This window comes from Pinus tabuliformis, chromosome 5_1 (assembly GCF_031772625.1).
Source record: "Pinus tabuliformis cultivar Carrire ecotype Pingquan chromosome 5_1, CPIR1, whole genome shotgun sequence".
In the NCBI taxonomy this organism is placed as follows: Eukaryota; Viridiplantae; Streptophyta; class Pinopsida; order Pinales; family Pinaceae; genus Pinus; species Pinus tabuliformis.
In genome coordinates this window covers 456,834,052-456,848,567 of record NC_142305.1, presented here as the reverse complement: position 1 = coordinate 456,848,567, position 14,516 = coordinate 456,834,052, and the positions used below count along the sequence as shown (strand labels likewise).

Sequence of the window (14,516 nt, the reverse complement as noted above, 5' to 3'; positions counted from 1 at the left end):
CATAAAGTCAAAGTAAATTTTGTCCCCACCATGCACTTAACTATTAAATCACCCTATTCTTTCATGCCTCTAGATATGTGTAAAATAAATTGATGGTTATTGATGGATTTAGTGGGGCCCTACCTTTTTGACATTTAACCAAAGGGGGTGTTATCACTGAAAATTCTGTTGCCAAAATTTTTAGCCTAGCTTAAAGACAGGGTGTTTTCGCAGCGCATGAATTCTTTTTTAGCAGTTTCGCAGCGCTACCTGTTTAGGTGGTTTCGTAGCGTGCTACGAAATTGGGGATTTGTTCGAGTTTTCAGTGGAGGCCCAAATCCTAGCATGCCTATTGTACAGAGTTTTGCTTCCCTCCAGAAATGCAGATGAGAGCAGTGACAGCGTTTTCAAGGAAGAAGTGCATTAAGCTCGTTTGTAGCAACACAGATTTGCTCAGTGCTCTCCCTGAGGCTAATACCTTGAAGATCCTTTCCTGGGACAATCGCTTTTCTCAAGTCAATGAAGTCCTTCTGATCCCAACTCAGGTTAATTATGTTGGAAAAGTAGCAAATATATATGAAGCTGGTTATCGACTAAGTGGTGGTGCATATATCATCTCCAAGTACATTGGGAATTCATGGTTGTGGGATCATGTTCGTGTCAGTGATGAGTTTTTGACAAATGAAATGTATTTGCATTTAAGTATGCGCCTCATGTTCTAATCTTTGTGTATTGACCGAATACAAGGAACCAAACGAGATGTTGAGATTTGATAAACATTACCAGCTGTTCGTGCATTAGTTCCTCCACCGACAGAGAACATAGACACCTGGTTGACATTTGTTTTTCTTTGCCAGAAAAGGGGTTCGGCGTCGTTAATTTCATATAGGATTAGGATGACTCCCGATTGCAAACATTTCGGCTTTAGCAGCGGCTGCCATTGGATTGGTTTTACATCTCCATGGTGCTACAGTAAATTACAGGTGAAAGGCAAGAGCGTCAGAGCGAAGACAACAATGGCTCACGGGCTTCGTGCAGAGCGAGTGGAAGGAGAAGGCAGTTCTGAAGCCTTTCTGAGCAAAGTTTCATACACACCTCCCTCTTGGGCGACAGAGCTTCATCCGATTCCGTCCCATTTCTATTCTCTCGGACATCTCCCTATACCAATTCATCGATGGAATCTTCCGGGCTTACCATCAAACATTGAAGTCTGGATAAAGCGTGATGACTTATCAGGTATGCAACTTAGTGGGAACAAGGTGCGGAAGCTAGAATTTTTAATGGCTGATGCAAAGGCGCAAGGTGCAGATTGTGTTATCACAATAGGAGGCATTCAAAGTAACCACTGTCGTGCTACTGCAGTGGCAGCTCGATACTTGAATCTTGACTGCTATCTCATATTACGAACTACCAAGGCACAAGTCGATGAAGATCCTGGCTTGACTGGGAATCTTCTTGTGGAGTGGATGGTTGGTGCGAACATAGAGCTTGTGTCCAAGGAGGAGTATGCACAAATTGGCAGTATCGCTCTTGTCTTACTTGTGAGAAATGAAGAAGCACCGTTAGCGCTGGGAAGGAGGGAACTTATTAGACTTTGTACCAAATGGTATTGCAAATACAAGCACTTCTGGTGCTTGCTGGAAGAGCATCGGGTTCGCTTTGTTGTTGAAAAGTTTGTAAGTGATACTAGTGTACTTGATCAATCTCTCACAGGCCAAAGCAAATCAGAAGCTCGAAAAGATTTATGTGCAGTTGGTCCATCTGTTGGAGGTCAGTATGCTGATAACCACGCCAATGTTCATTTGGTACCTAAAACGAGCCCTAAACTTAAAGTTGCTGGCATCACAGAATCTTTGAACATTGTTGGACAATGTGAAGGTTCATGTTACAGGAATATGCCTTGTAAAGAGTGCAGGGACTATCTGACAATTAAAGATGCGTTAACCTCTTTTGTTGGCAATGAGTTATGAAAACAAAATGGGTTTGAAAGACAAGTTGCTATCAGCATTGACTCTCCTAAGATGGGAGGGTGTCTTATATCTTATTCAAGTACGATGGTAGCAGAAAAGCAGAATGCTGAATTATTGTTTTGGACTCCTGATATGAAAAGAGTATCTGAAGAGAAATTGCTTGCCAACATAAGTGAAAGGAGGCATTCTTGTGGAAATATGTACAATAAAGCAGATAGAAAATACAAGGATCTTTCAAATCATGAATCAGTGGGTATACTTGATCAAACAGTTACAGACACAACAGTTACTCCTCAGCATGTTAACAATGGTGATCTGGTTGATCTAAAACTTAGTGTTGATATTGGAGATTGTGAACAAGGTAGGGGTAATTGCTTGGACAATGAATGCCTCGATGACATTAAGGATAACAACAGTGTAAAACGCAGGGTGGCAGTCGCAACTGGCCCTTGTAATTGCAAATCTTGTTCTTTAAATATGAATTTTTGTCCAGGTTGCATGTGCTATATCTGTAATGTATCTATTCAGCCAAATGAAACATGGAACTATATAAAGTGTTCCTGTTATCATATTTTCCATTTAGAATGTACCATTAAAGAAAAAATTGGAGGAGTTGTAAAGGAGCGAAACATTGATTGTGAATTTTTGTGCCCTGTTTGTTCCATAAAGTGTGATCTATTTCCTTTTTGGAAGGAAAGATTAGAAAATGCATCTGACACAGAATCCAGAGATACTCTGCAGAAACATCTCAAATCTGCAATCATTGTCGTGGATGGTACAGAGAGAAAAAGGTTAAAGGCCTTGCACTGCAAGGTTCTAAAAACACATGAATCATTAGAGCAAAGCACATGCTCTGATTTGCGGCAGTTGTTGGTTTCTATTTTAGAAGATAAGATGACACAGAAGATGTCAAAGAGTATTAATGGCTTCTTAGAAAAAGAGCTACAGATTAAGGAAATTGAGTTGGTTGAGGGACTACAGTTTGTTAAGGTCAGTCAGGAGGATGAGACAGAGATAGGGACTACAGTTTGTTAAGGTCAGTCAGGAGGATGAGACAGAGATAAAAAATATAAAAAGGGCATCGATTTTGTGTGCTTCAGTTCTCAATAATTATGTTAGGCCTAAGCTTGAGGTGATCTTTGATGAGGAAAAGAAGGTAACCCACTCTAACCTTATGAAGGATACAGAGAATGTGATTCTGAATCTCAGCATAGCAAAGGTGAAACTGAAGAATGGCAACAGCAGCTATTCAATTTTGTGAGGAGTTTAGAGGAAGACTGTGTTTTTTAAATCACACAGCAGTTTCGTAGCGCGCTACGAAACTGCTGTAGGTGATGTTTTCAATGCAGAATAAACAGTTTGACCGGGAATGTTAGAAGAGAGACACCTGTACATCAATACAGCCTACAACTCATCTGGAGACATGGTGTTTGGTAGCAGCGTTCCATACTTTGAGTTATTAAAGAGTTGGGAACATGCTGCTACATTTTCGGAGGATGGTAGGAGACAGGGACCTTAAAAATAGGTGTTTTGATCCTGATGATAAATGATCCATCAGCACTTACAGGTATCCAAAGTCAGCGTTCCTTGCATCTGTAGCTCAATCATCTTGAGCCTAACCAACAAAAGACAGCTATCAAAGATCAAGAAAGGAATCAGGCATACGAGGAGATGAAGTTAGAATTTTAGTGTGATTAGGACTCTTTGTAATTACAGCTCAATACTTTATGTATTTAATGAGTTTGTTTAAAAATAGATAAGGGTAGTTAATGATAGGTCATCGAGCTCTCCTCATGCTGGAGGAAGAGACTCAAAGTAGTTTAGTTTGTTTTCCTATATATAGTGAAAACTCTGATGTAATGAGGGTTGGAGATTTATGAAAAAAACAGAGTTTTTATATTGGCTAATGTAAAAGACTTTTGACAGTAATAGAAAGATTACTTTTTCTTCCCAAGATTCATCTTGTGTTCAAAGGCTCAGAATATATGTGGTTTTGTCTTTATCCTTCCTGTTTTACATCTCAATAGATATAAAATCACTCTGAATTCACCTAGTGCTCAGACTTCCTGTGTATGTTTATGAGTTGAGGTTCTTTTTGAGAAATGTTCTGAGTGTTTAAACATTATATGCCTTGGCTTCCATGATTGAGTAGTTAATAGTTTACTGCAGAGGTGTTTGACTCCATGAGCCCAATGGAAGAAGTGTTATTTTGTTGTTCCAACCAGCTTATTTTCATGTACTGTTTGAAGAGTTAGCCATCTTTTCTTGTTATTAATTCATATCAAAAATCTGTGAGAGAGCCCTCTCTGACTAAGGAGGCTAAGCCTTAGTCTAAAGCCTGGTTTGAAATAGTTGCACGAGATCTTGCTAAGTAGCAGCCCTTAGTACACGATTTTGTGATAACAGGGGGTCCAAAAAAGAAGTTTCACATTTATAGAATTTTACATCTGTCACCCTCTTGTTTACTTCCTACTCCCCCTTCCTAAACCATTTACTACCTAGCCCTCTCCGAAAACCATTAATTGTACTGATTTGAATCTTAGGATGTATGGTTGGAAGGTTAATGGTTCCGTGATATATTTATAAAATAAATTTATGGATGTCAAGCTAAATAAGAATAATACCGAGGTAAAAAGACTTACATGTGTGAAATGAGGTTTCCCACAAAGGAATATTTAAATTATTTTGAGATTAAAAATAATTTTAATTCAATGGTTCCGTTTGATTAATGGAATTTCTCTCGAGTTGGAGCTTAGATTCCTCTGAAGCTTGGGTGATATATTTATAAAATAACTTTACAGATTCAGGTTAAATAAGAATAATACCGAGGTGAACAATACTGAGGTAAAAATAATTACAAGTGTGAAATGAAGTTTGCCACAAAGGAATATTTAAATTATTTTGAGCTTAAAAATAATTTTAATTATTTTTAAAATCAAAACCATGGGAGAAAAAACAACAACAATTTTACATAGATGAGGAAGGAAAATTAGTTATGAATGAAAAATGTATGGGAACATAAGATTTGGATAAATATTTATCCAAATATTTTACAAGGGTAAAAGGTAAAGTAAAAACAAAAACACATGGATAAACAACACCTAGTTTTGGAAATCCATGGAAAGACAAAACAACGCATAATTTTGAAAATCTATGAGTAGGAAAAACAAGGCATAGATTTAAGATATTTCAAAACAAGACATAATTTCAAATAATGGATGGATTTGCATGATGAAATTATTTGAGGAGATATTTTGAGGATTTCATTTAGTAAATTCATGAAAATAGAGAAATATGAAATTCATTTACCGAATATTTGAAATTTTTTGATAAAATATTTCCTTCCAAAATATTTTATGACATTGGTGAAGCATTGTCAAAGAGTGACATAAAATCATTAGTAAATTCAAGCAATTGATATATTTTAGGGACAACTTCACAAACCCCAGATTTTAAGGCACATAGTTATCGGTTGAAAGAAAAATGGTAGAAAATTAGTAGCTTTAGGTTTCAAGGGAATGAAGATATCAATAGCAAAGCAACCTTTTTAGTCCATGTCATCACCATAATCCTTGAGATCAGTGCCAGAGAGCTTCAACAATTTAATTCTCCTATATTCTTGTACTATTTTTGTAAACAATTTTTTAGGATATTTTGTAGAAACATATTGATATTTAAAATCAAGATATTTTGATGAATTGTATAAATACTTCATATATCGAAGTACAAAGGGTTGGAACTCGTGTGAAGAAAGAAGATCTTTGATGTAAGGATGTACATGTAATAAAGTGGTCATTTCCATTAATACAAAAAGTTTGTTCTAGGATTCCTCTGTCAGGCAATTGGTGAAGTTTCCTCTCTTGCAATTTTTTTATAAAAAGATTAAGGGTTTAACTTGTTTAAATTGTTGTAAAATATTTTGGTTTTGATAAGTTAGTATATTAGTCAAAAGAAATAATTTTAAAATGATAAGTTAGGATATGGATGCAATAGAAAAAAAAATAAAAGTTAGGACAATTTGATATTTTATAGGCATCCATATTAATAAAATGATAGGTGTTAGTTGCCCTAAATAAAGAAGGCAAAAGAAAAATAAAATGTTAGGGAAGAAAAAGGAAAAGAAAGGCTTCAATTTCATGTTATTATAAATGCAAAGGTTGCTAGTCTAAATGTGCCACATCAGAAAATGTCAAATTATGTTAATATATAATTAATTCCTTAACCGAGACTAAGTCTTTGATTATAAACTTTAGCATTTCAATTATACTGTAACGCACAAGTTTGATTTAACTCAAATCAATAAATGACAAAAAGTCTTGTCGAATTTGAATAACGAAGGCACATGATCTGATGTTGCGCTACTCCCCACCCAGACCAATGGTGGTGAGAGATTTCACACCCCCCTCCACTGTTTCACATTAAAGCAATGAGGTGGGGGGTCCGCAAAGTGGTTTCCATGGCATATTCCTTGACCTTACATGTTGCCCTCACATCTCTCCACACCCCCCACACAAAACCACAAACAACTCCCTACCCCCCCTGCAAACCACTCGTGGCTTTCTTCACCAACGACTCTTTCACCCCGCTAAAAAGCCATTATCCCTCCACTAATTTTGAGCTGACACCTCACCTATCCATTGCTTATTCCTCCCATTCGTTACCTATTTACATGCTTATCCCCCCGTTCGGCATACCGTTGTATCCATCCGTTGCAGTCCCGCTTCCTTGCATTTAAAGCCACTCTGATTATTAAAAAAGACTGTCACCCCTTCCCACATCTTATAAATAAAACTAAACTTTCCTCATTGTCACTTTATTATGATTATTATCCATTATTTGTAGGTATACAATGATTGTAGAACTTCTAGTCTTTTGCTCACACTGTCACTTATAACCATATTTCTACCTGTCTACCACCATGGCCCAAAAAGAAAAATCCAAGAAGAAAACCATAGAGTAAAGTACTGTCACCTTAACCCACCATGACCTTTACCATATTCTAATTGTTGATTCACTATTCAAGGATGCATAGGCCAAGTGTGAGTTTGATTTCTATGAACTACACTTATGGCTTAAGAAAGATTATCTGGATCAGCAAGATCTGATTAGGTTTTGGGAGTCCATGTTACCTTTTTATAGTTTGCCAAATACACATGAATTCCCTGATCTTATTACCTAGTGTCAAGCCAAGTCTGACCCTGTGAAAAGGGTAGTCATGGCTCAGAATGGAGACATTCTCATAACCATTTCTACTCAAACTATAAATCAAATGCTCTTAGTTCCTTAAATTGACTCCTTGACTGAATTCTCACCAGCAACACTTATGGACCTATACCATAAGTTAACTTTCCCACAAAGAGCCCAAATATTCAAAATCTTTTTGCCTGAAGATGCATAATTTCCCAAAAGAAATCCACCTTACTCATCTGCCATGTTTCCTGAAGCCTCTAGACATTGCATTTCCCTGCTTTCCTATCTATTAGGATACCCTAATGACCAGATTGTAGATGAAGTAATCGTTGGTTTCTTATCCATTTTCAATAAATACCAACAACCAACATTCTTGTATAATTACTGCCAATTTTTGGCTGATAATATACATGAACAATTCATGAACTTCACTATGTAAGGAGTGTTTAATTACAACTATGTATTTGTCTACATTCTTTTTTTCCAACAGGGTGATATGTTACCAATCAAACTCAGAAAGCAAGATGAACAAGGAGTGAATCAATTAGTGATTCAATGGATAGAAATGGTCAGGGAAACTTATACCACCTCATCATTTGCAAAATTTGTGGATGGATTTATACATCGAGTGGTACAACTCCTTAACAGGCAGAAAAAGCCTAGAATTGGGAATGAAATTAAAAGGATCCTACACCTAAGTGATCAAACCAAGACTGGTGGTTGGTATTTATACTAGAACTACACTGAGATAAGAATATATGGTTGTGAGCTTGCACCATACAAGCTGCCTAAATATGTTCCTTTGAGAATATTTTCTTTAGAATAATTCAGGCAGATGATTCACATGGATGAGCTACATTTTGTGTCAAGTAAAAGAAATTCTCAGCTCAATATCAAATCACAGATTGGGTCATTTATTTGCAACACCAGATCAACTAGTGTTGAGGCAGGTGCATTATTAAAGAAGATGAATTTCCAGCCTAGTTTCATATAGTCATATGATCCTTTTGGCATCATTTCTTCCTTAAGGGTTAGCTTCAAGATGACTCCTTATAACCATACTCCAAGGCCAGAAATTGAGAAATTTATGAATCAAGAAACATGGGTTGATGGGACTTTGCAAGAGGCACATGAGAAAGTTGTGTCTACTCCCACTGACCAGACTCCAGTTGCTCAGAGCAAGCACCATATGAGGCTGGGAGAGGAAACTTCATCCACTAAAGATGTGTTGAAAGGATTCATTTTTTAGTAGAAGAAGCCTAAATCCAACTTAATCACATCAGCTCTACCAGTGATCATTGATCTTGGAGATCTAGAAGTGTCTACATGAGTAGGAGTTAGTACTTCAACCACTCCTCCCACAGTTAGTGCTTCAACTACTCCTCCTACAACTTCACCTTCTAGAGAACCTTTAGAAATTATTTCATGAACAAGAACCAACACTTCAGATGATTCAAGCATATTTTCAAGGTTCCTAGAAATTAAGCAAAAAAATGAGACTTTAAAGTCCAATGTGTACAGTCAGTTCTAGAAGCAAACTTCCACCTCCCAACATAGACTCCTTTTTGCTTTTGACAGTGAGAAGGGAAAATGCAAATGGATTTCTTACAAGCCCATATTCCATTTCCTAAATCACCATTTAATTACAAGACTGTATTTTCATTTGACACTAGTCAAATCCATCCAATTGACCATATGGACATGCATATACAAAGTGGTGAGGTGTTGTTTTCTACTATGACAAGCACATCCATGTCTCTTTCTAAACTCAGGACTTCTCTATAAAATTTTCATTCCCAACTTAAGTTAGAAAAAATATTCTCTCTCGCTAAAGACAATAGAATAAAATCACCAGAGGATCTTGTGATTAAAGTGGGATATGATCCTAAGGATGTAAAAGTTGCAGAACTACTTCTTAAGAAGAAAGATGCAGACATTGCTGCATTGAAGAAACAATTGAAGTCGCCTTCAACAGAAGGTCCCCTGACCAAGGATATGGTAGAAACTAAACAACAAAAAGAAGATATGCTCAAGCTTATTATTGAGAAGAATATACAATTGAAGAAGATGGAAGAATAGGTTGAAGAGTTATTGAAGGAGAAGGAAACAACACAATTTTCCATGGTTCCCATTACAATAGTCCCAATAGAAGTTGTAGGTATAGAGCCTATTTCCTCATTTACAACCATCGAGTTTACATCAATAACAATTAACCCATCCAGATTACCATAGGAACTGTCAATCCAGAAGCAAGAAAACCAAAAGCTACTTCAGAAATTTCAAAATATGGAATTGCAGAAAGTAAAAAATGATACTAAGTATCTGGAAGAAATGCAGAAGACTCACAAATTAGAGCTTAAAATCTAGAAGTTGGAGAGTGAGTCACTGATGGCAGACACTTTGGCTCATACCAAGGAGAGTATTTGGACAAAATTAGCCAATCCGTGATAGATGTATGGCCATCCATACAGATTTTTTTTTAGCAGCAGGAACTCATTACTAGATGTAGAGCAGTGATTAAAGAACAAAAAGAAGCCTTGAAGACCAAGCCAACAAAAGCCACATATATGATCAAGGTTTTAAATTCAAAGAGCAAAGAGGAATTAGAAGAAATAGACATCTCTGTCAGAACAACTACAATATTAGAGATCAAAAAGGTATTAGAGAAAAAGAATTTGATCAATCAATTGGAAACTAAGTGTCAAACCCTTTAGATTTCTATTAAGATATTTCATTCAAAATTTAATGTTTTAAATCAGAAAGGATTGCCAGGATTAGTCTGTTTGAATGATAAGTTGATTAGTTTAGATGATTATTGCAAGGAGTTATATGATATTGTAGTAGATAAAGCCAAATTTGTAGGAGTGAAAGGATAGATAACAGTGAGGGCTTTTCTAGAAGCCTTGGAATATGATTTAACCATCTTACATGAAATCAAGCACTTGTTTCTCACCAAGGCTAATTTCGAAAGATATACAAAGGTGGATGAAACATTCAGGAAAATGGTAAATGTAGAAATACCAAGTGAAAAAAAATGCGATCATTAGTGTGAAACAATTGAATAATTCCTCATTATGACAGCAGAACAACTCATCAATATTTTCAGGCCAGATCATCAAAAAATTCCAAAAGGATAGAGCCACCTCTTCAGCAGTTTTTCGGTTCCTATTATATTGTTCTATTTTTTTATTTTTGTACTATTTTGGTATTCTATTCCAAATAGATTGTAGATATTTTGTAAAGTTTTGTATAAATAACTCCTCCTTTGATTTATTATGGGTTGAACTATTGAACAAGTTATTAAGCAGATTTGTACTAAGCTAGAGCATTTTTGAGATAATAAAAGATTATAGATTTGCATGGTGTGTCTCTCAGTGAGTTGTATTTTATCTTGTCTATTCATTATGTTTTCTTCATATAAATTAATTCTTTTGTAGTCATTTGATTTAAAATTTAATTGAATATTAGTTTCATTTTGAATCCTTTGTGAAGTTGTAATTTAAATAAGAGACTAATTTACAAAACTATTTGTTATTGTAAATTCCTCTTTGAATATAAAATACACTAGATCTCTGTATTAGTTTGATTATATTTTGTTGATTAAGAAAGCACTATTTTCTTAATTTCTTTTTGTAAATGGTTAAATATTTAGTTTCAATATCAAATAAATTATACCTCTCCATACTCTACTTATCCATTACATCAAAATCAAAGTAACCATGTGTAGTTAAAGAACAACCTATCATTTTATCAAAAATATGTGTAAGTTTAAAGCACCTGTTTATAAATAGTTCACTGGTCATTTCAATCACTCAAAACAACAAAATATTATATATGCTTTGGCATAACTAATTGACCTTAGGTTATCTCAAAGGACAACATAAATACACTTTGCTATGGCTTATAAACAATATTTATGTTTTCACTATGATATTAAGTATAGAATTCATCCGAGTATGTTGTATATTTAATTGAATCTAAATCTTTTCATTCCATTCACCCCACAAATGCTCTAAAGATCCAAAGGCCTGCCTACCTTGCCCTGTTACATATGTTATGACATTCTTGTATTTCACCACCCTAAGATTTATGACTCCATTTCCCAATGGACTTTCCTTCTTTGTTTCAGCCAAATCTTTGAAAATACAAAACTTAGAACTCAATAACTAGCCTAATATCTCAAAACAACAAATCTAAATCCAACAGAGAGATCCCTCTCTAAAGCTGAAAGGGATATATCCCAGCTTTGCAAGAGATTTTGCAGTTACCTCTAGGTTTCTCTCACAACCTTGGAAAATTATGGAGTGATAACACATATTAGCCTATTGTCACTACGACAAATACTCTCCAAAATTTTTCTTGTACTTTAATTTTGGAGACTACCTGTGATCCTATGATCTATGATTCCATGATTTTTTGTAGATTATTCATGGTCAGTTGATGTTTTCTGAGATTCTAAGTGTCAAAGTCACTTTCTTACACATGCTTAGATTTTGATGCATTCACAAGCACATCTCTTTCAAGCAAGCCTAATAGTCAAAATGCACCATATAAATCCAAGCATTGTGCAGTCCTTGTTGATAGTGCTTGTGAAATCTATGAGTATAGTCATTATGCAATCCCTAGAGACAGAGACTACAAAATCCTTTTTGATAGTGAGTGCACAATCCCAATATTGATAGTTCCCTCATTGTTAGTTGCAATCGTATAATCTCTCGAGTGAGTTATCTCAACTTCCACTTTTGTGCACTTTGGTTTTTATTAGTGTCACTTTCACTCTTGCAACTATCATTCTCACTTGCTTTCACTTCTACAAGTGGCGATTTTGTGTCCTATTCACTATACACTGTGTCACTTTCACTTTATTTATCTTTTGCAAGTTTTGTTTTCATGTTTTTCTTACTATCCCAAGTGTCATCTTTTAGTTAGGGAAGTGTCGCATGTGGTCAAAGGGAGTCATTTGTACACTCTTGTAGGGAAGTTATGATGCATTCTCTTACACTACTATGTTTTATCCATCATGAATACATGCATTAAACACATTCCCAAGTCTTGAGCACTGTTTCACTAGTTTCATCACTTGCGTCGCAAAGTATATCTGAAATGTTGCACATTGTGAAGGCAAAGTTTTGGGTTCATTTCAAGAGGTAAATTTGGTGCTAATGGGTCCTCTTTATCATATATACATTTATTATATTCATTCCAAAAGTTTCATGCACTCTCATACTGGTGTCATCACTTTCATCACAAATTTTATCCTAAGTGTCACACTTGGAGTAGCATGTTGTTTTTCCCTCGCATTATGGGGAACACGTTGATTCTGAATGTTAAGTATTAAATGTTGTGTCATAAATTATTTGAACTCTATGATCATGTTCGAGTCTAACCTTGGTTTCATTTATGCCTCATTGATCCCACACTTGGTCAAATTCCAAAATCTCTTATGCCCAACCAACTTGACCCATTTCAGCCTTCCTAAATAGTGCATTGCATAGTGGAAAGCCTCAAGCACGTATCCTTTCCTCTTGGTACTGCACTATGTGCACTTCCTATATCTAAGAACTACACATTGTGTAGTCATAGTGCTCAAGAAGTATCTCTTGCATCTCAAAATTGCACAATCCTATCTCCCAAGACAGTCTTTTGCTACGCAAGGCACAATATCAGTCATCAAGTTGTCTTCCTGAGTTCATGAACTAAACATCTGTTCAATATTTCTTCCAGTTTATCTCCTGAACTACACATTACACAGTCTCAAGCCTCAATCCTTCCTCACTGAGACCCTCAACTATGTAGTCTTTCTTCCTAGGCCTCCAATGTTGCACATTGTGCAGTTACAAGCCTCAGTACCTAACTCATGTCCTTTGGAATTGTGCACTATCCAATCCTTGAGCCTTCCTCCCTATTCAATACTTAGTTCTAGGTAACTCAGTGGTTTTGATGAAGAAGGTTAGACTAGGATACTTCCAGATTGATGTCATCTTGTCATGAGTATTTCATTAGTAAATAATGTATCTTGACATGATAGGATGATATTCAAGGAGGATTCATAGAAGATCATATGATAAGACACTTTTAAAGTGGGAACCATGTAGAAGTCATCAAGAAAGAAGATGAAGGAAAATTAGGTTATGATAGATGATCGAAGATCAAGATAGCATGAAGACTCCATATTGATTCAAGACCCTTTGGAGGGTGAAGATGAATAAAAAATCATATCCTTCATGAAGATGAAGTACTAAACAAATATCTCACCAATATTGAAGAAAAAGAAACAAGAGGAACAACCTGAAACTGCCACCTCATCATAGAGTCCATGTCATCATTGTCAAGTTGTGACTTACACGAGTGTCATGTGTGTCCATATGTCTTCCCACATAACTTTTGGATGTAATGATGTAATTATCAAAAATAAAGGAAAAATGTAATGTGTGGAAGTCCATGAGTCATATGTGGAATATGAAAAGTGACATAGTTGTTGGGCTGTTAATATGCCATTATTATTATCACTTTTGAACACTTATTCAACCCATTTCTACTATTCTTCATCATGTCATTTATTATAATTTATTATATAAATCCATTTTATGATGATTTATGCTTCTATGGATGAATATTATTTATTCTCCTTTATTTCTAATAAATTGATGATTATGCATGATTTTATCAATGATAGTTTTAATAAATCAGTTGTAACATTATTCACCATTTTTAGCCTCCAAGATAATTTCCAGATTGAATATTTGATCATTAAAAGTGCCAACTTAGAAATTGGTTGGAATAAGAAGTGACAGTTTTTCGGTTGAGATTTTGAGCAAATGAAGATGAATCTGGAAAATCCGGAACATGGGTTTTGTCCAGAACGGACCCAATTAACTTTATTATGGAATGGTTTGCCCAAATTCAGCTTGTACTGAGAGAAACGTAGGGTTCTTTGAGCATGATTTTCTGAGGTTTGTTGTTGCAGCCGTCCTCCAAATCTCAGCTGCAAAGCCAAATTCGTCTTGCTCTTGTTGAAAGCTGGATGGAAATATATCTTCTTGTTTATCAATTCGTTGGAAACAATCTAATTTTGTAATGTAAATCATGTTGTAGTTATCTCTATTGTAACTAATCTCTGATCTTTCTCTATTTAAATGAAAGCAGAGATCAGAGATGGGGGATTGATGAGATGATTTAGGGGAGATGAAAAATGATGGAAAAATGATGAAGAGTGATGGTGGATTATTCATGATAGGATAGGGATTGTTGCATGCTGTAATTCTCAAGCTTTTGCTGTTGTAATTATTCCACAATTGGCTGATTAATAAATGATTTGGGAGTTTCTGTTCATTCTTCTCATTCTGAAGTAACCCAGCAGCATCCGCTGGTGGCTAA

The 14,516-nt window shown here is 35.5% G+C and overlaps 1 pseudogene; it reads left to right on the top strand.

The window, feature by feature from the left end:
• The first annotated feature begins 847 nt into the window (after positions 1-847).
• LOC149165458 (bifunctional D-cysteine desulfhydrase/1-aminocyclopropane-1-carboxylate deaminase, mitochondrial pseudogene) lies at positions 848-1,949 on the top strand (annotated as a pseudogene).
• The last annotated feature ends 12,567 nt before the right edge of the window (positions 1,950-14,516 follow it).